This window comes from Lycium ferocissimum, chromosome 8 (genome assembly GCF_029784015.1).
Source record: "Lycium ferocissimum isolate CSIRO_LF1 chromosome 8, AGI_CSIRO_Lferr_CH_V1, whole genome shotgun sequence".
Lineage (NCBI taxonomy): Eukaryota > Viridiplantae > Streptophyta > Magnoliopsida > Solanales > Solanaceae > Lycium > Lycium ferocissimum.
Genome location: NC_081349.1, coordinates 7,593,014 through 7,618,110, shown reverse-complemented (window position 1 = coordinate 7,618,110; position 25,097 = coordinate 7,593,014). Strand labels below are relative to the sequence as shown.

General features: G+C 38.0%; 1 pseudogene; it reads right to left on the bottom strand.

Annotated features, from left to right (window-relative positions):
* Window positions 1–265: 265 nt before the first annotated feature.
* Window positions 266–17,241, bottom strand: LOC132065991 (putative late blight resistance protein homolog R1A-10; annotated as a pseudogene).
* Window positions 17,242–25,097: the final 7,856 nt, after the last annotated feature.

Genomic DNA, 25,097 nt, shown 5'->3' with positions numbered 1-25,097 from the left:
ATCCACGAACTCTATTGAAGAAGCTTCATGGAGTAGCAACAATGGTGAAGTTCTATTTAGAGAGAGAGAAAAAAAAAGAGGAGGATTGTGAATGAAATATGCAAATGAAAACTGAATTCATTAATCTGTGCTGTGCACTACATATACACAATTGAAGTGGAGGAAAAGAAAAATATCTAAGTATCTAACTAACTATCTCTAACAACCTCTAAATTACGAATATGCCACTGATATAACTTAACGTACTAACAAAGCTAATGCTATGCTAAAATCTAAAACTAATGCCAACAAAAGCATCGTCAGAGACAGACCACTGTGAAATGTTGATGTTGTCCAAATTTAAGTATTTTAGTTCAGGAAACTCTGAATCATTCACTTCCCACTGATTCCCGTCAAAGGCTCTAAAAAGTAACCGTAGAATCTCCAAGTTAGGCAATTCTCCAATGATTGAAATTTCGGACCAGGGTAGACGAAACTTGGACAAAGTCAATTCCCTTAGTTTTAAAGGGAAATTGAACTCATGTGGAAGCTTAGCGGATAGTTGTTGGAAACCAGCTTCAAGGATTCAAGGTGATTTAGAAACTCTAATTTGGGAAAAATAACACACCTACCCTTCTCTTTCTCTGAATGACCAAATGTCGCTGAAAATATACAATTGAACTTTCTCAAATTTGGCATCTTTGTCAAAATGATCTCTGCATCTTCACTATAAGAGAGACATGGAGTGGAAAAGGTTTCCAAATAATCTAATTGAGAGTTAGCAAGTTATTTACCCATGTTCTCATGCAGACTAAATGAGGCACGATTCTTTACAAGTAAATGCCTCAATTTGACCATCTTCAAAATAGAAGAAGGTAATGTCATATCTCCTCCCAATCCTATTACCACAAAAGTTTAAAGATTCCAAAGCTTAGCTATAAATGCAGGAATTGAATTTGCATCAGTTTGAACAGTAAAGTACCTCAAATGAATTAGTAACTGTACTTAACCGAGGAAACTACCACCAATGTTGAAGGATTCCAAATCCAACACTTTAACAAATTTGAAGTTGTCCAATATGACGGAGATATCACGAGGCCATAAAAAGTTATCTAGATCTGTCATTTTGAATTGTAAGGAACGGACGTTTAAGCGACATGGTCGCCAAAAATCAATCTAATCTTGGTAAGAATGGATGAACAACCGGTAGTCCTGAGGCTTTTCAAGAAGTATATCCTCTCCCCTGGATCAGAAAAAAGGGAAAAAAATAAAAAATACATGACTATGAGAGTTGGTATAAGCATAATACAATGAAATCAATATAGTTCTCTGTACCTGTTCATTTGGGTAACGAAGTTTTCTTACTTGGACTTTTCCAGGAAGAAATTGGGCAAAAGGTCATGAATGCTACACCTTTTTACCTTGACATTGAGTCCCTTCTCCATATCCATTACTAGATTTCTACTAATAAGATCTTCCAAAAGAACTTGTGCGGCATCTTCTTTACTTTTTTCCTTGTTTACTTGTAAAAACCCTACAAATTGCCACAATCGAGCTAATTTGGAAACATGGATAACCTTGCCCTTAAAAAATCCTCCAAAATAGAGAAAAAAAAGGCTTCATATGGTAAGGTAAATTCTTATAACTGAATCCAATTAAAGAAATACTCTCTTCTAAGCTACCAATATTTTGTGAGCCTAGACTTTCTTCTACATCTTCCCATAGATCTGCTTTCTTCTTCTTCTTTTTCAGAACTCCAGCAACTAACACACTGAAAACAGACAACCCTTCACAACTTTTTGCTATCTGATATTCCACATATACAAGTTCAGGTGGACAACTCTCCCTTTGAAACACCTCTTCTTGTAACAATGTCCAGCTGTCATCATCTGTGAATAAACGAAGATGATGGGGATTACTTCCACATTCACTTTTAACATAATTGGCAATGTCACTCAGCTGGGTTGTTAGAATAATTCTACTCTTACTTTGGGCATCTCTGAAGCACATATACAAATTTTCCCATATTGTTTTATCACACACATCATCAATAAGAATTAAGAATCTCTTAGTTGACAAAATTTGACTCAGCTTATTAGCTAGTTCACCATCTTTTTCAGTGCGATCAGCAGGCTCAAGAACATCATTCAAGATGGTAAGCAACCACACTTTCCATCAATATACTTGAGCCACATGTCACTTTGCATGAACATAAAAGTGAGGGACAACTATGAGATCATTATATATTTTCTCGGCAAGAGCAGTCTTCCCAATTCTAGGCATAGAGACTATGGAAATAATATCTAGCTGGGATGATCCTCCAAGCAGCTACTTCTTTATTTTGTTCATTTCTTCTTGAAAACCCTCCATTTCTTCATTTTCTCTTGGAGTATGAGTTGATAAAGATGGCGCAAGATTCATGGAGGTCTTTGCAACTTTGTGCACTGTCACACCTTTCTTCTTTCTGTTGCAAGTCTCACTCACAACGTTATTTTAAAGCTTAATATTCTTAACAACTTTAGAAATCCAATGAGATTCGTACCAGAGTAGATGAGAACTGGCTAAGAAGGAGTTAATGACATACACAACTTTGTATGCTATTTCAGTAACACTTATCGAAAGACCGTAAACTTTATCATGGTCATTATAGTTTTCTGCAAAATGAGCTCTCAGACACAATGAGCCTTCTTTGACTGATCTAATCTGATGCTTCAAGTCAATAATCAAATTGAGCATTATCGATAAAAGCTCCTTCAGCTTTCCTGAAAAAAAATTAAGAAAGCCTAATGCATTTGACTTGGGAAGGTATAAGTTGACAAATCAGGAACTTTTAGACAAACCATTTTGATCTTTACCTCTACATACTTGAGCAATTGCTTGACATCAGAAAGGCATAACATGTTTGTCACACCCTTAATCCGATAGGGTGTGATGGGCACTCGACCCTTACCTAGGGCCGAGCGAACCCGCTGACTCCTGCGACATTCACAATCATACTGGGCCTTTAGTCATAACATAATTACAAAACGGAAATTTTTCAGAAAGTCAAAAATATTTTTCATCTTTTTCAAATCAAATAAAATTTGTAGCATATGAACTTATAACACAATACATAATAATACGTCGGCTTACATAGCCGCTTACATAACCGACATCTTATACCCACGACACTGTCTGCAAAGTCTCTAACACGGAACCTGAAACCATAACATAACAATCTGACTCGGCAGCACTCCGAAGAAAATGGAGTTCGCTAACCCCGCTGGAACATCTTCTGCTAATATCTTTAGCTCACCTGGGTGTACCTGCGCGGCATGAAACGCAGCCCCCGAAGAAAGGGGGTCAGTACGGAATATGTACTGAGTATGTAAAACATGGGATACAGAAAACGAGATCATAACCGAAATAAGGAGTACAGACAGTGGACATAATAACCAGAATATCAAGATGCTTATATCTGAAAAACAAATCATCCAAACGAGGTACAGAAGACCAATATATTGGTCGGAATGCCAAAGTGCTTAGCTTTCTTTTAAAAACATTTCTGTCTCATATAAAATAAAATAGATTATATCATAGTAGCTGACATTAACCGATGTGGGATTCGCCTAAACCAATGTGGGATTCGCCTAAACCAGTGCGGAATTTGCCTCGCCACTGGGTTTGCCCCACCATTGGGTTTGCCCCACCACCGGCTCTGAAGCCAACAGATCATATTCCTGAATACGTATATACAACATATCATCACCTTAAACAGAATCATCATATCATCACATCATCAGATTAAACAGAATCGTCATATTATCATATCACCAGATTGTCACATTATCAGATTATCGTATCATCAGAACAGGTTCATTATGTTATCAGATCATCACACTATCAAATCATTATGTCATCAGATCAATCAGATTGTCATATCATATACCCTATGCAGTCCATAATGGACCCGGCGGACGGAACGTGGTCGCCCCTCCTGCCTTGGGCGCCACAACTCATCATACTTCGAAAGTTTCATATCTCCTACATCTCCGTCACACATCACCACATCATATCATATAACCACGGAATCGGCCAAGAGGGGCTCGGCGTCACAGAGACACATCATAACACCATAATATCGAAACTCATCATACTTCGGTAACATATCATATCATATTAGGCGCTTATCATACTTCGGAAGCTCATCATACTTCGAATTGTGTGCGCGATAAGTAACCGGCCCGGACTCCGGCGAAGGAAGTAACAATAATATGCACGAGCAGAATCGTGGGATCTATATGCAACTCACAACATTTATACAAACTTAACAGAATAATCAAACAAATTATCATTTACAAGCCAATGGCATTAGTCAAATCAAATCTCTTCCGGATATTACTTGGAAACCTATCAAATAAAACTCTATCAATCATAGTTACGTATCCAGATCATATGCCTACGAATTCTCATTTCGTACATTTACACAAATTCCATAAAACAATCAAAACGGATATCATTTAAAAATCAAGCCAATAGTCATAGTCAAATCAGCTTTCTTTCGAATGTTACTCGGGACTTGCCAAATAGAAATCTAGCCATCATAGTTACGGATCAACATCATATACATACGATTTCCCATTTCAAACTTAACAGATAAGTGAGTAACCATATTCGGAAGTCAGGTTGTTAACCATGTTAAGTTCTTTTAACAAGTGGCTAGAACTATACAAAGGAACATCTTGCGGGCCCACGGACAAGTACTCAACCGATCCGGGCCCGCTCGTGGAAGTTAAGATCATTATATGCTATCGAACCTCCCACGGACAAATCGAGGCTATCCGAGCCTTTTTATGAAAGTTACGGACGTTCGTAGTTTCAGACTCTTTTACAAACATAGTCTTTTATACACATTCATATTCAATCATACAAAGGCATAAAAATCATAATTTAACTACATTACGAATACGGATATCAAGAAGCAAATAAGAATTACGGACATGCTCGGATCGTAGGAGTAGAGTTACCTCGGGGATTGCATCATAGCCTACATTAACTAAGACATGCCAAAGAAAGAAAGGTGAGCTTTACATACCATGGCCTCCCTCTAAGCTAATCCAAACTTACGCCTCGGCTTCTCACGATCTACAATTATATCATTAAGTAGCAACCATTGGCCATAAACATCGAAAAAGTCGATTCCAAGTCTTCACTTTATCCACAGAAATTTCAGCAGCATCTCCCTTATAAATCCAACAACCCCGAGATTTCCACTCGGCCAAATCACAACAACCAAACCAACAATCATTCCAACAACATCAATAAATAATTTCAAACGCATTCTAACATTAGCAACTCTTCTTTACATAATTCATCAACATCCCATTTACATTCAAATAAACCGCTTACAACCAAGCCAACTTCATTGATCATACATTCAAGTATTAACCCGAGACCATTCAAACACGATTTAAGAACATTCCAAACAATTTATACAATATTCAAAATAATCCATCCAACACACCATTGGAACCGAAACCACCCATTTCCATAGGGACAACAACAATACATTTCTCTCTTCCGAATTCACACACTACATCACCAATTCCATACGTTAGCAACAATATTTTCGTCAAGACAAGAAGCCATATTAAAATCACATTGGCTCCCCAAAACAGCCCACACGATATTACAACTTCAACATAAGTCATTAAACTTTCATTCTCACCATATAATTCTCAACAACAATAGCCAAGAACACTAAATAAATTTGATTCATTCTTTCTTCACAAAGCAGCCACCATTCGGCCAACACACCAACACCCATGATTTCATGAATTCTATCCATTCCTTCACATTACAACATGCACAACCATTCATAATACAACAATCCAACATGCTAAATAAATTAGTTCATCACTTCCATACCATACTACATATACACGGCCACACAACACAACCCCATAACTTCATGAACTTCATTCATTTTACATATCACAACATGTATAAACACCTATAAAACATGTAGAGAAGATCAAACCTCACCTTTTCTCATCCACCTTCTCCACTCGGCTAAGATGCATGATGGCAAGAACGGATGATTCTCTTGTTCCAACAACTACTCCACGTCGTAGAGGACCTTCTAATTAGTAGGAAAGCATGAAGAAATTTATTTTTCATGATCAACAATTTGGAGGCAGTTTCGGCCAGCTCCTTGGCCGATTGCCTTTCTCTTTTCTTTCTTTTTCTTTTCTTTCTCTTGATTTCTCTATAACTTATGAATAATGAATTATGCCTTGTATTATTCATCATTTATATATATAAATACATGCACATGTCATGCACATGGCCGCTTGCTCTCTCTCTTTCTCTCTTGATATTTTTCTTTTTTTTTCTCCAAGCTTCTAGAATTTGTCTTAAGCTACAAAAGATGAATTCTTCCTTGCCTTAGTCATCTTTTAATTACCTATATTATGAATCCATGTGGCCATGGTCCACTCCACCTTGGACGGCACCTTGGCCTTTTGGCCACTCCATGAAATTATTTTTTCCAACCTTTAGCCTCCACTTTTCCTTATTCCAACTTTAGACTTAATATTCCATGCCATGTATACTTGCAAGAAACTTGTGCTTTAAAACAAAGTCGGAGCATAGCCCTGTCCTTAACTTATTACGATTGGCTCGGAATATCCCGACGTACGAAATGCGGGATATAACATCCTTCCCCCCTTTAGAACATTCGTCCTCGAATGTTCAACTAGTCTTACGGGGTCTCATAAGCACCTCGGGGGAGCTCCCTTTTCATAGCTATTGTCATCTTCCATACTACCTCTTAAGCTATCCAATACCATTCTCTTGTCATACTCTTTTTCTTCATACAAGTCCACTTTCTGGCGTCGTGTCATTCAAAGTCTGTACAAAACTTCTCACACTACCGTATCAACTATTTCTATCTCATCCTTACATTTCTCTCACCTGCTTCCCCCCTTTTTGGGGTGTACTTATACCATTTATCCGTTTATACTTCGCCTCATGTCCTTATTTCCAATCTCAATTAGACAGCACTTTTATTCCGATGGTAAGCGTCCAAAGTCCTCTTGAAATGTTATCCTTATCTCAACTTATCTCGGGTATTTCCCTTATCATTTCTCCCGCTTATGCCTATCCCTTATTCTGCACACGAGGGATCTTATGCTACCTTTGTATCACTCAGAACACGCTTTTTCTACATAGTCCTTCTCTTGCTTTCAAAACGTACTCTATCCACTCATATTCATCCGTATCATCCCAGTCATTTTCTAACATTCGTTCTACTTCGTTCCTCATCTTTCTATAACTTGAGCTCTCACAGTCCCGTCTTTTATAGTACTCGTGTCCTTAGTTGCACACGTCATATCTTATTACTACACTGTTGTCCCACTTCCTTCTTATTTCCCCTTTCCGTTAATTCCTTCTCCTTACCGACCTGATCCGCCCTGTTCTACGTGTCCTCTTAAGATTCCTGGCCACTCCGCATACTCCAACTTTTCTTAGACTACTCCAGTTTCTCATTTGCTTCTTACGTCTGAATTTGTAAGAATTTCTGAAAACTTCCCGGGGGGGTCACCCATCCCAAAATTTCTCTCACTCCAGCACGCTTAACCTTGAAACTTTAACAAAATCGGGTGCGTTAATGCTGGTATGATCGCGTCCACCTCACCGCATAACCTTCATCCCATAACTGGAGTAGGTCGGAATCTTAACATATTCCCAAAATGCCCTTACAACACATCCCGGCAGCCGCCTTATCAATACGTTCCTATTCATCCCCGTTCTTTTTCCTTCATACTCTTGTCTTAATCGTAGCATTACTTCCTTTAGCTATAATCTCATCATATTTTTCCCTTACTTATGGATTCAGTCGGTGCCTTAATATATCACTCTATCCAATTTACCAGTCCTTTCTAAATCATCTCTTAGTGTCACCAGTCTGTTCCAAATTCCTTATTGCCATATCCTCATCGGCCTCCTATTTACTATTATCACCAACTCCTTGGTAAACTTATTCCTAGAGGGCAGCCACACTCGTAATTTCGCCGACTCCCATCGTTACTATTAACACGACCCTTTCAAAACATATTCCAGACTTACATCTTACTCTCGTATTATTTTCGAAAAAATTTCGGCAGAATTTCCTCTGTATTTCTTACTATTCCAATACCTGCACGCAGGAAATACCAACAGTGCCTCACAGGGCCATCATCATATATACACATCATATTGTATTGTATCGTATCATAGCCACACAAGGCTCTCAATATTCATAAAAGTCCGAAAATATTAGATTTACCTCATATGCTCAACACGGCTACACGTGTCACACTTTCTTACTTACCTTCCTTTTCAGTTTTCAACTTTGCATTTCAATCGTATGCCAATACCTTACTTGACATATATCTTTCATACCTTGGCTTACCTGCATGCCATGTAATTTCCAACATCGCTAATCATTTTCTTCTGTCGCTGCCCTTCTCCTGAAATCAGAAGTTAGTACCGGAAATCTCATTTCCTATAACTTGGCTCTATGGCACGATCTATGAGGTGAAAGAAGAGTAACCACCCTAGATGCCCCGTAGCCTCCGTTTATAAACGTGGCCGGCTTCACACCATAAACGAGACTCTACCGGACACGACTTTGCGTACAACCCATAGGACGAACCGTTCGATACCAATTTGTCACACCCTTAATCCGATAGGGTGTGATGGGCACTCGACCCTTACCTAGGGCCGAGCGAACCCGCTGACTCCTGTGACATTCACAATCATACTGGGCCTTTAGTCATAACATAATTACAAAACGGAAATTTTTCAGAAAGTCAAACATACTTTTCATCTTTTTCAAATCAAATAAAATTTGTAGCATATGAACTTATAACACAATACATAATAATACGTCGGCTTACATAGCCGCTTACATAACCGACATCTTATACCCACGACACTGTCTGCAAAGTCTCTAACACGGAACTCGAAACCATAACATAACAATCCGACTCGCAAAGACCAAGAAAAATGGAGCTCGCCAACCCCGCCGGAACATCTTCTCTCGCTAATATCTTTAGCTCACCCGGCGTGTACCGCGCGGCGAAACGCCCCCGAAGAAAGGGGTCGACGGAATATGTACCGAGTATGTAAAACATGGGATACGTAAAACGAGATCATAACCGAAATAAGGAGTAATGCATGCAAATGGACATAATAACTTAATATCAAGATGCTTATATCCAAAAACAAATCATCCAAACGAGGTACGTAAGACCAATATAATCGGTCGGAATGCCAAAGTGCTTAGCTTTCTTTTAAAAACATTTCTGTCTCATATAAAAAAAAAATTATATCATAGTAGCTGACATTAACCGATGTGGGATTCGCCTAAACCAATGTGGAATTCGCCTAAACCAGTGCGAAATTTGCCTCGCCACTGGGTTTGCCCCACCATTGGGTTTGCCCCACCACCGGCTCGATCATATTCCGAATACGTATATACATATATCATCAATACGTATATACAACATATCATCACACATTATCTTAAATCATCGAAAAGGTTTATTATGTTATCATCATATCATCACATCATCGAATATCAATCGATTGTAATATCATATATCGTCATATTATCATATCACAACTCATTGTCACACACATTCATATTATATAACCACGGTACCCGGTATTATCGTATCATCGTAACATATCATATCATATTAGGTTCATATTATGTTATCGATCATCACACTATCAAATCACAACATTTATACAAACTTAATGTGTCATCAAGACAATCATTAGTCAATTGTAATATCATATACTCTATCAATTATAGTTACGTATCCGGATCATATGCCTATAATGGACCACAAATTCCATAAAACAATCAACGTCATTTAAAAAATCAAGGTCGCCCCTCCCGGGACTTGCCAAATAGCGCCACAACTCATCATACTTCGAAAGTTATTCATAACCATGTCTTTTAACCTACATCTCCGTCACACATCACCACATCATATTATATAACCGAACCTCCTACGACAAATCGAGGGCTATCCGATCCTTTTATGAAAGTTAGGGACGTTCGTAGTTTCGTTTACAAACATAGTCTTTTACACATCATAACACCATAATCATAAAACTACATCAATACGATATCAAGCAAATAAGAATTACGGACATGCTCGGATCGTAGTAACATATCATATCATATTAACTAAGACATGCAAAGAAAGAAAGTACTTCATAATGGCGCGACCTCTAAGCTAATCCAAACTTACGCCTCGGCTTCTCACGATCTACAATTATATCATTAAGTAACAATAATATGCCATAAACATCGAAAAAGTCGATTCCAAGTCTTCACTTTATCCACAAATTTCAAGGATCTATATAAATCCAACTCACAACATTTATACAACCAAACCAACAATCATTCCAACAACATCAATCAAACAAATTATCATTTACAAGACAATGGCATTAGTCAAATCAAATCTCTTCTCGATATACATCGAAAACATATCAAATAAAACATTCCAAACAATTTATACAATATTCAAAATAATCCATCCAACACATTCAAACCATATGCAACAACAATACATTTCTCTCTTCCCGAATTCACACACTCATCACCAATTCCATACGTTAGCACATTTACACAAATTCCATAAAACAATATTACAACTTCAACATAAGTCATTAAACTTTCATTTCACCATATAATTCTCAACAACAATAGCCAAGAACACTAAATAAATTTGATTCATTCTTTCTTCACAACATCATTCCCAACACACCAACACCCATGATTTCATGAATTCTATCCATTCCTTCACATTACAACATGCACAACCATTCATAATACAACAATCCAACATGCTAAATAAATTAGTTCATCACTTCCATACCATACTACATATACACGGCACACAACACAACCCCATAACTTCATGAACTTCATTCATTTTACATATCACAACATGTATAAACACCTATAAAACATGTAGAGAAGATCAAACCTCACCTTTTCTCATCCACCTTCTCCACTCGGCTAAGATGCATGATGGCAAGAACGGATGATTCTCTTGTTCCAACAACTACTCCACGTCAGAGAGGACCTTCTAATTAGTAGGAAAGCATGAAGAAATTTATTTTTCATGATCAACAATTTGGAGTGCGGCTGCGCCTCCTTGGCCGATTGCCTTTCTCTTTTCTTTTTTTTCTTTTCTTTCTCTTGATTTCTCTAGAACTTATGAATAATGAATTATGCCTTGTATTATTCATCATTTATATATATAAATACATGCACATGTCATGCACATGGCCGGTTTGCTCCTCTCTTTTTCTCTTGATATTTTTCTTTTTTTTTTTTCTCCAAGCTTCTAGAATTTGTCTTAAGCTACAAAAGATGAATTCTTCCTTGCCTTAGTCATCTTTTAATTACCTATATTATGCATCCATGTGGCCATGGTCCACTCCACCTTGGACGGCCACCTTGGCCTTTTGGCCACTCCATGAAATTATTTTTTCCAACCTTTAGCCTCCACTTTTCCTTATTCCAACTTTACCCTTAATATTCCATGCCATGTATACTTGCAAGCAACTTGTGCTTTAAAACAAAGTCGGAGCATAGCCCTGTCCTTAACTTATTACGATTGGCTCGGAATATCCCTGTTATATCCCGCATTTTTGTACGTTGGGATAATCAGGTGTAACTATGATAAGCTAGAGACAAAACCATTCCGGGATACAAAGTCTGGACTTTTGACCTTCGATTTTATTTTGAGACATAAGTTGTTCATGAATTTGTTGGCATGGAACATTTAGGAAAATTTGGGACCAAAAGTGGAATATTTGGAAGTTTGAAATTCATGAAAATTGGCCATGTTGGCCATGTGGCTTGAATTGGTCCCACACACTTTGTGGACAATTTTAATTGGTCCAACACATGTGTGTGGGCCATGGACACTTGTGCAATTTGTGTAGAGCTTAAAAGATGACCTCTAAGTCATCCATTCTCATTTCACACTTAGAAAATAAAAAGAAGTGGAAGAACAACAAGCTCAAGGCTCTCGGCCAAGAAGCTTGATTTTTCAAGTCAAAAATCATCCATCCAAAAATTATTTCTTTGATGTAAATCCACTAATTGGAGGTCCCTAAGTAACGTGGAAGTGTTGTTGGAGCGATCAAACCATTCGTTTTCATCCTTGCAAACCCTAGCCTATTTGTGAAGTTGAAAATAAAGGTAAGATTTGATCATGTTTTATGTGTTACAAAGGTTGTATGCATGTTGTAGTATGCTAAAATGGAGGAAATTTATGAAATATGGCATGTTGGAGTTGAGGTTGTGTGTGGGTATAGTATAGCCGCGTAGGTGTGTGTGTGTTGTGTTGTGTCAAGTAATGAATTGAAGTTTAGTTAGCATGTTTTGAATGTTGTAGAGTGAAGAAATGGATGAGAATCATCAATATGTATATATATGGTGTTGGCTAAAATGGGCATATTATGTGACAAGGAATGGATTAATGTTAATTAGTATTTTCAGTTGTCGTTATGAATTCTATGTTGACGATAGTAGTTTAATGACTCAAATTGATATCGTAAGTGTTGTGGGCTGAATTGAGACTATCAGGCATTTGATGTAATTTATGTATTTATGGAATGACATTGTTGTAGAGTGTGGATTGTCGGTGCAAATCATGATTCGGAAGTTAAAAATGTGTTATGGATATTGTTCTCGCTTAGTGGTCGTTTTCGGCAAATCGAGCCTTTGTTGGATTGTTGGAAATACCGTATGAATTGTTTAAAATGTTTTTGAATGTTGTTGGTATGGGTTTGGGTTGGTATTGGAATGTATGAGCGATAATGTTGGCTTGAATGTAAGCCGTTGAATTGAAATAATGAATGTTGTTGAATGATGTAAAAGAGGGTTATTAATGTTATGTTGCCTTTCGGATTGATTATTGATGTTGCTAGGTTGGTTGTTGTTGTTGTTGTTGTTGATTTGCCAGTTAAATTCTCGGGGGTCGGTGTATTTATTGGAAATGCTGCCCAAATTTCGTAGAATTAAGGGCTAATTTGGAATTAAATGCCCAAATGTCTATAGCTAATGTTTGGCATATTATGATTTATTTGTAGACCTTGGGCAGCCCGAGACGTAGGTTGGAATTAGCTTGAGTTTGGATTAGCGTTGAGAGCGATCAAGGTATGTAAAGCTTGGCCCTTCCTTCTTTTGGCATGCCTTAGTCGTAAATAGGCTATGACACGAGCCTCGAGGAAATTCCACTCTCGCGATCCGACCATGTCTGTGATTCTTACTTGTTTCTTAGTCCTCGTATGTTTGATATGATGAAATATTGGCCCTTATGTCTTTTGTATGACTAAGTTTCAAAAGTTGCCTTAAAGTTTGGTTTTTAAAAGAATGTTGTTCCTAAATGATTCCGAAAACTACGAAAGTCCGTAACTTTCACAGACAGAACCGGATCGCTTCGATATGCTCAAAAATGATTCCATGATGTATGATGACTATGTTTTCCATAGGCGGGCCCGGCTCGGGTCGACACCCGTTCGTGGGTCCCACGACTTTCCTTATGTACTTCTGACGACTCTTGAAAGAATATGATATGAGTATGATCCCGATTTCAAGTACGATCAGTTTACTTACCTTTTTAGTCTATGATAATGATCTCACACATATGATTTTGATACATAACTATGGTTTCGAAGTTCGGGTTGATATGTTCACGAGTAACGTTCGAAGAAAATCCGATTTGACTACATCGTTTTGACTTATAAATGATAGTTCGTTTTGATTAACCTACTGAGTCTTTGAACATGTTTTAAACTGTAATTGGTAACTCATGATTCTGCTCGTCCCTTCTGTTGTTACATTTGTCGCCAAGTCCCGGGCCGGTTATGTTATCGTGCGCACTATGCTGTATTCTGAAGTATGACGTGTATTCCAAAACATGATGTGATACGAAGTCTGATATGATATGTGATAACAGAATGATATGACGATTCTATACACCGAGTCCCTCACTAGAGGGCCGGGACACGCTATGTATATGATGATATGATGATGACATGATTCTATACACCGAGTTCCTCACTAGAGGGCCGGGACACGCTATACACCGAGTCCCTCACTAGAGGGCCGGGACACGCTATACACCGAGTCCCTCACTGGAGGGCCGGGACACGCTATATGTATGCATATATGGGATGATGATATGATCTTACTTACCGAGTCTCTCGCTAGAGGGCCGGGACACGCTATATGTACGCGTACGTGCGTAATGATTGTCCGATCGGGATATGATACGAACATGTATGAATTATGTTTTGAAGGTAAGTTTTGTGGTTTTCGTTACCGTATTCATGTCTCCTACTCCTTATTTAAGTACGACCGCCACCGTATTTCATGCTTTACATGCCGCACGTATTCCGTACCGACCCCTTTCTTCGGGGGCCGCGTTTCATGCCCGCAGTGCACGTACGTACAACTTGGTGATCCGCCGCCCAGGACACCCATTCGCAGCTTGAGTGCTCCCTTTATTTCGGAGCCCACATTTTGGTATATACTTGTCCGTTGTATATGTATGAGTTTGTTCAGGGGTACGGCGGGGCCCTGTCCCGTCATATGATTCTGTTGGTCTGTCTAGAGGTCTGTAGACGTATATGTGGGTTAGGCCTATCCTGTACAGGTGTGTTTGTATGTTATATGTTCTGGGCGATCCTATTCGCCGTGGCAGCCTCGTCGGCTTGCATTTGTATATGTTTTAGGGCCAATGCGCCATTTGACAAATTTTGCCGCTTCGATATACATATGTTTGTGTTTGAGATGTGTTTGAGACAGCTTGAGATAATCTGAGATAGCATCTGATATTTGTATACGCTTAAGCTATCTGTTTGTGAATCGGATAAATGAATGTGTTTGGGTGCCCAGCTAGGGCACTAGTTACGGCCTACGGGGTTGGGTCATGACAATCCCGACGTACGAAATGCGGGATATAACAATGTTAACCTAAGCAGGTGCATAGCCCTTGAAAGAGAAGAAAAGGACATTCTTTGTACCATTAGCAACATTCTGAACATATTTCACAATGTCTTGGAGTTCTTAATGCAAGTTACGGTACTGTACAATATCTGCAAGAAAAGATCTCTAGTACACCACTCTGTCTTTGATTACTGGGATTCAATTATTCAAAAAAGAGATTGAACCAGCATCACAGTCCAGCAATCTATCCATGTGGCTTAATAAAAAGTTGATAAGGCTTTTAATACCTATTAGAGTTGTATTGCAAAGTGAAGGATCAAGAATTTGAAAGCATATTTCTCTGACTTCTACCTTGACAGACTTGATCTCCTGTAGGAAATCAGACATTTTCCCGGTGGTACTTCCATCCATGAAAATTTCATAGCTATAATTGCTAGTTAATGCTGCTTTGTAGGCCACCACTTTAGCAGGCATTAAGAGATCATCCCATTTTTCAAGCTCTGTATGCTGCCTAAGAAGATTTATGAGAAAGACTCTAAAGAAAATAAGCTCTTCATGAGCATTTTCTATAAGATCCAGAACTTGAGTTTCCAAAGTGGCGTTATGCTTTAGTAGATCCGTGAAGTTTTACTCGGACTTGATTAAATTTAAAGCGATGGTGAAATGCTGAAGCACAAGATTGACCTTCCTACTTTTGTTGCTATCCAAATCATCGTCATAAGATAAATGGATAGCTGCTTTGGCCTCAAGTACTATTTTTCCAATTTCTCTCGAGAGATCCTTTTGGTTCTTGTACTTAATGTATTCAATTGTGGGATCAACAAGAAATGTTACCAGGACCAAAAACCCATGGTGTAGCCTTTTAACCTTATCTATGTCAGTCAGTTTCAGATTGGCTTCATCCTTGAGTAGTAGCTTTTTGAGAATATATTCTTGCAACCCCACGAAATACTCATTAAAGTCCAAGTAATCAGTGGAGGATGATATTGTCGGGAATCTCAGCCTGGTGATATAAGAATCATTGGATATCACTGGGAATCTTATGATGGTTAAATTAAAATATACATCAATGGCCTCAAAGTTAATAGGAAGAAAGTTCAACATATTTATTGTAGGATGCTCTAGTGTTGATGATGCAAAGACGGGACATATCTGTCTAATCGGTCTTATAAAATGTATACTTAAGACACAAGTGATACAATACGAGATAAATTTCCCTAAACAATTCTCTAGAAAGAGAATCGACAAGTTCCCTTGTTGCAGTGATCGCGGATTGAATTACGGTCAAAACATCAGCTAGCTGAGCTTAGTCTTTGCACTACTCCAGTGAATCCATAAGAAAAGTTCTAAAGAGTGTCAGTAGACCCGGAAGACCCATCATGGTTTCTTTGATAGATAGTTTCTTAAATTGAATTCTCTCTAACTTGAGATGATTAAAATTCACTTCCATAGGAAAAAGCATACAGTCTACTTCAATATTCTTTTCCAAATCCACATCATACAAGGAGTAGATTGCACTTGCTCCCTTAATGGCCAGAGGTTCCATGTATGATAGTACAAGAGAAAGTAATTCCTCGTGATGAATTTTTTTGTCTTTGAAGTGAGAGACAAATTGACAATGGTCATTAAGTCCAAGAAGGAGACATTGAAATCAATTATAAAAGGCAAAAGTCAAGCTAGGTTCACGGTGTCATAGCTTTTCCAGATCGTATCTGACAAAATGAGTGAACTTCCATGTCATACGCACATCATCAGTAGATTCGGAAGACTATCACCCGCCATTGGAAATTTGATCCAGAGGAATATGACGCTTTCATGACACTGACATAAAGCAGCCTCAATTCAGGCTGAATAATAGAGCTTATCCTTTCCAGCAATTCTAAAAACTTGAGAAAGCATCCTGGATGTTGAGATCTCCTCACACTCTTAGGAAATGTGATAGTTGTGCAGGCTACAGGGTAAGCTACGTCCTCAGAAAGTATGAAGAGATCCTTCATTTTCTCACGTTCAATGCACCACTTTGCAATAAACATGAGAAAGCATCCTAGATGTTCCAACTTTTCCAACTTTTTAAGTGGAATTGGATTAACCTCTACGCTCTTTACTAGTTGAAAAGCACTATCAAGGCAAGCTACTACGAGCTTCACCATATCCACAATGATTAGGGTAGATGATCTGGATGGTTTTGAAACTATGATTATCTGAGCAATGTTTTCGAGTTTAATTATTTGCAACACCTCTGAAATCATTCTGATTGTCATTCATCATGCCTTGATTCTTCATGTGAGAATGTATCACAAAAAAGACATGGTAAGCTTCTATGAATAGGGACCTAAGATGTTTGGATATCAAATTCTCAGGGTTATCCTTTTCTAGAACGTATAGAAACCAAAGTAAAAAAAACTAGTTAACTACTAGCATATTCCAACTGATCCTTAGTTGAACTATTTAACCACTCTGTCTCCACACATGTCACGCCCCAAACCATGGTCTGGGTGTAACACGACACTGGGTGCCTTACTACATGTGACCGAGCGAATCAACTAGCTGGCTAAATCAGCATGTGACATCAAAACATACTAAATGGAAATAGTACTAACACATGCAGATCTACTAAGAGTCTGTCTGAAATATCATAAATGCAGAAATACTGAATAAGCTCGAAAGTTTGAATAAGTGGCCGACAAGGCTAACACAAAAGCCTGCTAAACATCTGACTGACTACAACTATAGTCTATGAAGCCTCTAAGAATAATAAAATCTGATAGTTTACCTGGACAAGGCCCCCGGCATACCTAACTAACTAGAAATATTGAAAAGACTATGAAAAGACTATAAAGTGTGATAACGCCCCAGGGGAACTGGGGCTCACCAAATAGCTGGTACGATAGTCCTAGCGCTATGAATTGTCAACCTGTAAATCATTACCTGCATCATGAAATGTAGGCCCCCGGGCAATAAAAGGGGATGTCAGTACATTTGAATTGCATTGGTAAGTAAAGTAACTAAAAGAAAGAACTGTAAATAGGGTGCTCGAGGAAAGGGCAACTCAAATCAATAAACATATAAAGAGTGCTGAAATTGAAACTGATATCTGATAGCTGATAAACATTGGGATATTTTAAAAATCATGGTTTGTGGCCTTAGGCCCAACATATATGTGCATACATAATTTGTGGCCTTGTGCCTAAGTTAAGGACAAGCAAAATCTATTTTGGGATGCTAAATCGAAGTATAAGCATGCTAAATCTATGGCCATAGTAGACTTTTAACCCAACTCAATTGTCTTATGTCCATTTTGTTTTAATTGGCACAAGTTGCTTATAAATTTTAATTGGTGTGGAAATATTATTGGAGATTAGGAGATTAATTAACCATGATTAGATTATTAAGTGGGATTAAAAGTTTAATTATTCACTAATTAATCCCTAAGTGGCCATGATTAGATTATTAAGTGTGTGGGTCCCACCCATGGCTTGGCCAAATTTGATTGGCTCAAGCCATGAGTGGGACATGTGTCCAACATATAGACATGCTATAAATAGTAAATGGATGACAAGAAAGTCATTCTCATCTTCAACAAACAAAGAAAACCTTAGAGAGAGAGAGAGAAGCTCTCGGCCATGGTTCAACAAGAAAGTGAAGCTTGGTGATTTGGATCAAAATTTGATTTTTCTTCAAGTGTTGAAACTCTTTGGAAGGTGTATAATAACGTGGGATTGATCCTAGATAGCAAGAACAAGTGTTATATTCAAGGCACAAATTCTAGCCAAGTTGAGAAGTCAAGTGTTAAAGGTAAGGTTTAATCTTCTTTGGCATGTATTACGGGTGGTTTGTGTGTGTTGTAGTGTGTAGAAATGAATGAAAATCATGGAATTATGTATGTTGGTGTTGAGGCCGTGTAGGGGCTGTTTGTGTAGGGAAATGGTGAATTGATTTACTTGATATTTTTGTTGTTGTTGTTATGGATTTTATGGTGAGAATGAAGGTTTAATGGTTCAAGTTGGAGTTGTAATTGTTTGTGGGATGTTGTAGAAGCTAATATGATGTTAATATAGTTTCTTGCATTTATATAAATGATGTTGCTAAACGTGTGGTTGTTGGTATGATTTGTGAAATTGGAAGAAAAGAATGTATTGTTGTTATTCTTGTTGAACTTGGAAGATTATATGTCGTATGGTGTGTTGGTTGGGCTGTTTGGAATGTTGTATGGGCTGTTTGGAGTGTCCTCGAGTCATGTTTGAATAGTCTCGGGTTGATACTTGAATGCATGATTAGTGATGTTGGCTTGGTTGTATGTAGTTGGGTTGAATATAAGCGAAACGTCGTCTAATTGTCTAGAAAGGAGTTACTAACATTAGAATACGTTTTGAACCTCTTCGTAGTTTAATCGTACTTCTTGACGTCTTAATATAGGTTGAGATACTATTGGGCAGCGTATACGTGTTGTGTTGCGAGTAAACGCTAAAGGTATGTAAAGCCTATCCCTTCTTTCTTTTGGCATGTCCTAGATGTAAGTATGATACGATATGAACTTTGGGGTAACTCTATTCATAAGTTCCGAGCATGTTTTATGATTCTTATTCACTTCTTGATATTGGAATTCTTAAGATGATCGGGCTATTGCCCTCGAGTCTTTTATATGATTGAATAGTAAATGATGCATAAAAGTTCCTATTCCTAAAGGATTCTATAATGAATAATGTCTTTAACTTTCATAAGCTGTCTCGGATTGATTTGATACATGTCTATGACCCCTGAGACTTTCCTTAATATAGTTCTTAATGACGTTTAGAGAAAACTTAACATGACTATCATTTTAATACTCGAGCGTTGATTAGTTTAATTATCTATTGAGTCTCAAAAGATGATTTATATGTATATGGTTACTCACTACTCTGCTCGTGCATACTGTTACATCTTTCATTGAGTCCCGGGCCAGGACATGTTCTCGTGCACAACTCCACTGCATTATTCACCGAGTCCCTCACTAGAGGGCCGGGACACGTTATATGTATATGTATATGATGATATGATGACATGATGATATAATGATACGGGGATGGCGGCCGGATGGCATATGATGACTTTATTCACCAAGTCCCTCACTAGAGGGCGGGACACGTTATATGTACATGTATGTGATGATTTTATTTACCGAGTCCCTCACTAGAGGGCGGGACACGTTATATATGCATATGTATAGGATGATTATCTAATTATGTCAGTCCCATGATGGGCCGGTATGATATGATAATGATATGCATTTACTTGCTTTCACAAGGCAAGCCTTGTGATTTCATGATTATCATACTTGTCTCTCTACAATCTCTATTTCGGTATGATGTTCCTTAATATATTTCATGCTTTATATACTCAGTACATATTTCGTACTGACTCCCTTTCTTCGGGGGCTGCGTTTCATGCCCGCAGTACGGATGCTCGATTTGATGATCCTTCCGCTTAGGACTTCCATTCGACTATTTGGAGTGCTCCTTGTTCCGGAGCCTAGACTTTTGGTTCAAATCCTTTATATGTATATGTTTATCCGGGGGTACGGCGGGGCCCTATCCCGTCATATAACACTTGTTGTTACTCTTAGAGGTCCGTAGACATATGTGTGGGTGTATATAGTTGTTGTTCGATTGTGTACATGTGACTTATGTTTTGGGACGTTCCCATTCGTAGTGGCAGCCTTGTCGGCTTGTATATATATATATATATTTTGGGATGTTGTGTGTAATGTTGTCGGCTTGCATGTATATATATATAGTTGGGACGTTCCCACATATTATGATAGCCTTGCCGGCTTATATACGATGTTATCCGTTGACGTTTGTAACTCCCGGGAGACGGGTTGTTATGATATATATATATATGCGACGAGTTTTGAGACGACGTCTTGCCTTTTTATATATATAGTTTTTATTATGCTAGTTGTGGAACGATTATAGTTAACGGTGTGTATACGAGTGTCCGGCTCGGGCACTAGTCACGGCTACGGGGTTGGGTCGTGACAAAAGTGGTATCGAGCGAGTTCATCCTCGGAGTGTCTACAGACCGTGTCTAGTAGAGTCTTGTTTATCGGTGTGTTGTGCACCACATCTATAAATAGGAAGCTACATGACATTTAGGATGTTACCTTTCTTTCATATCTAAGATCGTGCGATAGAGCCAAGCCATAGGAAATGAGATTCCTTATACTAACCTTTGATTTCAGCAGAAGAATGACATCGACAGAAGAAAGTGACTAGCGATATTGGAAGTTACAAAGCACGCAGGTAAGCAAAGGTACGAAAGATATATGTCGAGTAAGATATTGAAGTACGATTGAAATAAAGTTGAAGATTAAAAGGGAAAGTAAACAAGAAAGTATAACGAGTGCGATTTGAGTTGAGTTGAACATACGAGGTATGTTCATCATTTTCATACTTGTTGTTGATGTTGGGAGCCCCGTGTGGCCGTGATGTATAATATATATATATATATATATATATATATATGTTGGCCATATATATAGGCATTGTTGGTATTTCCTGCGTGCAGGTTTCGAGATGGTAAGAAATACAGAGGAAACTCTGCCAAAATTTTCCTAGAAATAAGAAGAGAATGAGACATAAGTTTGTGATATGACTTGAAAGGTTGTACCAATAGTAATGATAGGATTTGACTAAGTTGCGAGTACGGCTGACCTCGAGAAATAAGTTAACTGCTGGATTGATAGTAATGGCAGTTAGGAGGTCGATGTCGATACGGTAAAAAGGAATTTGGAAAGGGCTAGTGATACTAAGAGATGATTTAAAAAAAGGGCTGGTAAATCTTGATAGAATGTTATATTAGGGTACTGACTGAATTAATAAGCAGGGATAAAATATGATGAGTTAATAGTTAAAAGAAATAATGGTATGATGGCGACAAGGGCATAGAAAAAAAAAAGAGGATTGTGACGGATATGAATGTACTGATAGGACAGCTTGCGAGATATTAAGAATAAGACTGACCAGAAAAGGTAAAAGGTTAAGAAGTGTTACACTATAGGATTGATTACGAACAGGATATAATGTGATTATAATGAGGATTGTCATGAAAATGAGTAAAGCCTAGTGAGGAAGTGACTAAGAGATATGACATGATTTATGTGACTAGAGTATAAAGGCAAGTGTGAAACGGAAAAGCGAGTTATAGAACGAACAAGAAAGACTCATCAAGTTCTGTAGGGAAAGTTTAGAATAAAGGCTATGTGATAACGGAAATGATAGCGAGCGCTAGAAAAGAAGGAGTTAATTAAAGACGGAAATAAGAAGAAAGCGAGATAACAGTGTAGCAATAGGTCATGACCTGTGTAGCCGAGGATACGAGTACTAAAAGTGACGGAACTGTGAAAGACCAAGTTGTAGAAAGATGAGCAACGGGGTAGAATGAATGTTAGAAAATGACTGGTATGAAACGAATAAACATGGACGAACAGAATACGTTTTGAAAATGAGAAAAGGATTATGCGGAAGTAATGTGTTCCGAATGATACAGAGGTAGCATAAAATTCCTCGTGTGCAGAATAAAAGATGGACATAGACGGGAGAAACGATAAGGGAATTCTAATGGAAGCACCCAAGATAGACGTAAGTAATATAGTACGAGTATGGAACGAAAGGGGAATATATAGTTATGAACTTAAAGGTGTAGTACGACGACGTGGTGATAAGATAAGACCATTATTAAGATGAACTTGATATGTTTTTGAGTAAGTTAGAAGCTAGTGTTGAGTGCACCACAAGGGTAAAAAGGGCATAAGGCATAAAGGAATGTTGCGTGTACGCGACTTCACCTCGAAAATAGTGGAATCCTTAAAGGACAAAGACGGTAGGCTTGAGGAGCAAATGATGTATCGTAAATTCATCAAAGGAAACAAATGATATAGGTTGGGATAAAGATAATATTTCAAGAGAACTTTGGACACTTATCGTCGGAATATAAGTGCTGCCTAATTGAGATCGGAACGACTACAAGTACTAATTAACTATTGATTGGAATGAGTGGAATGTGGCCTCGGACGAGTTGTTACATTGGTCGCATTACTCGAGTACAGATTATCAGATGAAATTTTGTACTATATATATAGAAAGGTTCTCGTCGCTTCGTGATGTTGTTAAGGTTTCGTACGTGGATAATCAAAGTTATGCATCATAAGGAAATACATGGATAAGGTACAGTATACCAAGTGAATTGGAAAAAGGATCAAATGAATTTGAAATTGGAAATAGGGACATAGAGTGGAATATAAACGGATAATGGTATAAGTACACCCATAAGAGGGAAAGTGGGTGAGAGAAATGCAAGGGTGAGATGGAAACAATTGATACTGCAATATATTTGATATGGAAGCTTAAACTTCAAATGAGACCCCTTGCTGAAACAAGTTAGTAAGATCTGAAAGCCAGCGATAAATGGATAGAAGTCAGGATGGTAATTGAGGCGTAGTTAAGAAGTTTTTGTAGAGATCTTGAATGACATGATGTTAGAAAGTGGATGTGTATAAAGATAAAGAGTATGACAAGAGAATGGTATTGAATAACTTAAGAGATATTATAAAGGATAGCGATGCTATACTGAATTAAAGGCCAAGATGTTGGCTGCAGAGTTGTTCGCTAATGATATTGCGACTTATAAGTAACAAAGGAGAGGGAATAGAAAATCTCCTATGGTAGGAAATGAGAAAATCAAAGGGTGAATAAAGGAAGGAAAAGGAGTATGACAAGATAGGCTACGAGCGAATTTTAGTACGGAGGAGATATGTAAAGCAGAATGAACCAGGAGAAGGAAAGACTATGACTAAGATTGAATATACTTTATACAAGTTGAACCAGAATAGTTATACAACCTATGAATATTTGTATGCTAAGAATGGGACCAAGTGAGTACTTGATAAGAGGAGTAAGGATTTAGAAATAACAATGCGATTGATATTTTGGGTACATTAAGGAAAGATGTAAAGATGGTTTAAGCTAAATTACCGAGATAGAACTAATACTAAGGGCAAATAGGACATGGCCATGGTTGAGTCGAAGGTTTATGCCGATACCGATTTAAGATAAGAGAGGAGAAGGCAAGGTAAAGCATGAAGACTAGTGAGACGACGCTAAGGTATTTCTTGGGCTAATTTGAGCACCTTCGCATATTTTGTAAAGATTGCAACATAATGTGTGACGGAAAAGTTAAGAAAAATCCGAGTAAATAGAAGAGTTTGAATTAAAGATAAAGAAATGACAAGATAATATGCAATAGAAAAGTTTGAATTAAAGATAAAATGTCAAAAAAAAAATTCGACACGAGATAATATAGCCTAAAGTGTTACGATGTAAAGTTATTATTAAGGGAAATTGTAAAGATGGTTTAAGTGAGATGATCGAAAAGAAGTCGAAAGTAATACATGAGGCTAAAGATTCGACTTCGTTACTAGATGACAATGAATTTATATGTTAAATCAAAAATTCTTTCTCCCAATCGATACTTATTCCCGAGACTATGCGAAGTTATATATAAGATAGTGAGACTTCATAGCCCACATTTATTATATTGGACAAAGGAGCTATGTAAAGTTGTTACATGAGGGAACTTAGCACAACATTTCACCCTCGGCGACGGACGGGCCGAACACTCTAAGATTGAGATTAAGATCTAAAAGTAGGTAACTAGGGATGATCATTTGCCACTTATCGAGTCTTTTAAAGAACCATTCTAGTCGAGAAGTAATATATATGGCGGAAGTGCGGTCACCTATTGGTTGGTTTGATGTTGGCGAAAATAAGTTAATCGGCCCGAATATGATTCGGTTGATAAGGTAAAACTTATTCGGGAAAGGTTATTAGCGACTCGAGTCGACGAAGTCATATGCGGATAATCGACGTCGACACTTAGAGTTCCGTTGGCGATTGGGTGTTCTTGAAGGTGTCACCCATGAAGGTGTAATGAGATTCGGTAAGAAGGGAAGCTTAGCCCGAGGTATATTGGGCCTTATCAAATTGTTCGTAAGGTAGGCAAGGTTGCCTATGAATTAGACCTACCATCGATGCGGAAGCGACACCCGGTGTTTCATGTGTCTATGCTT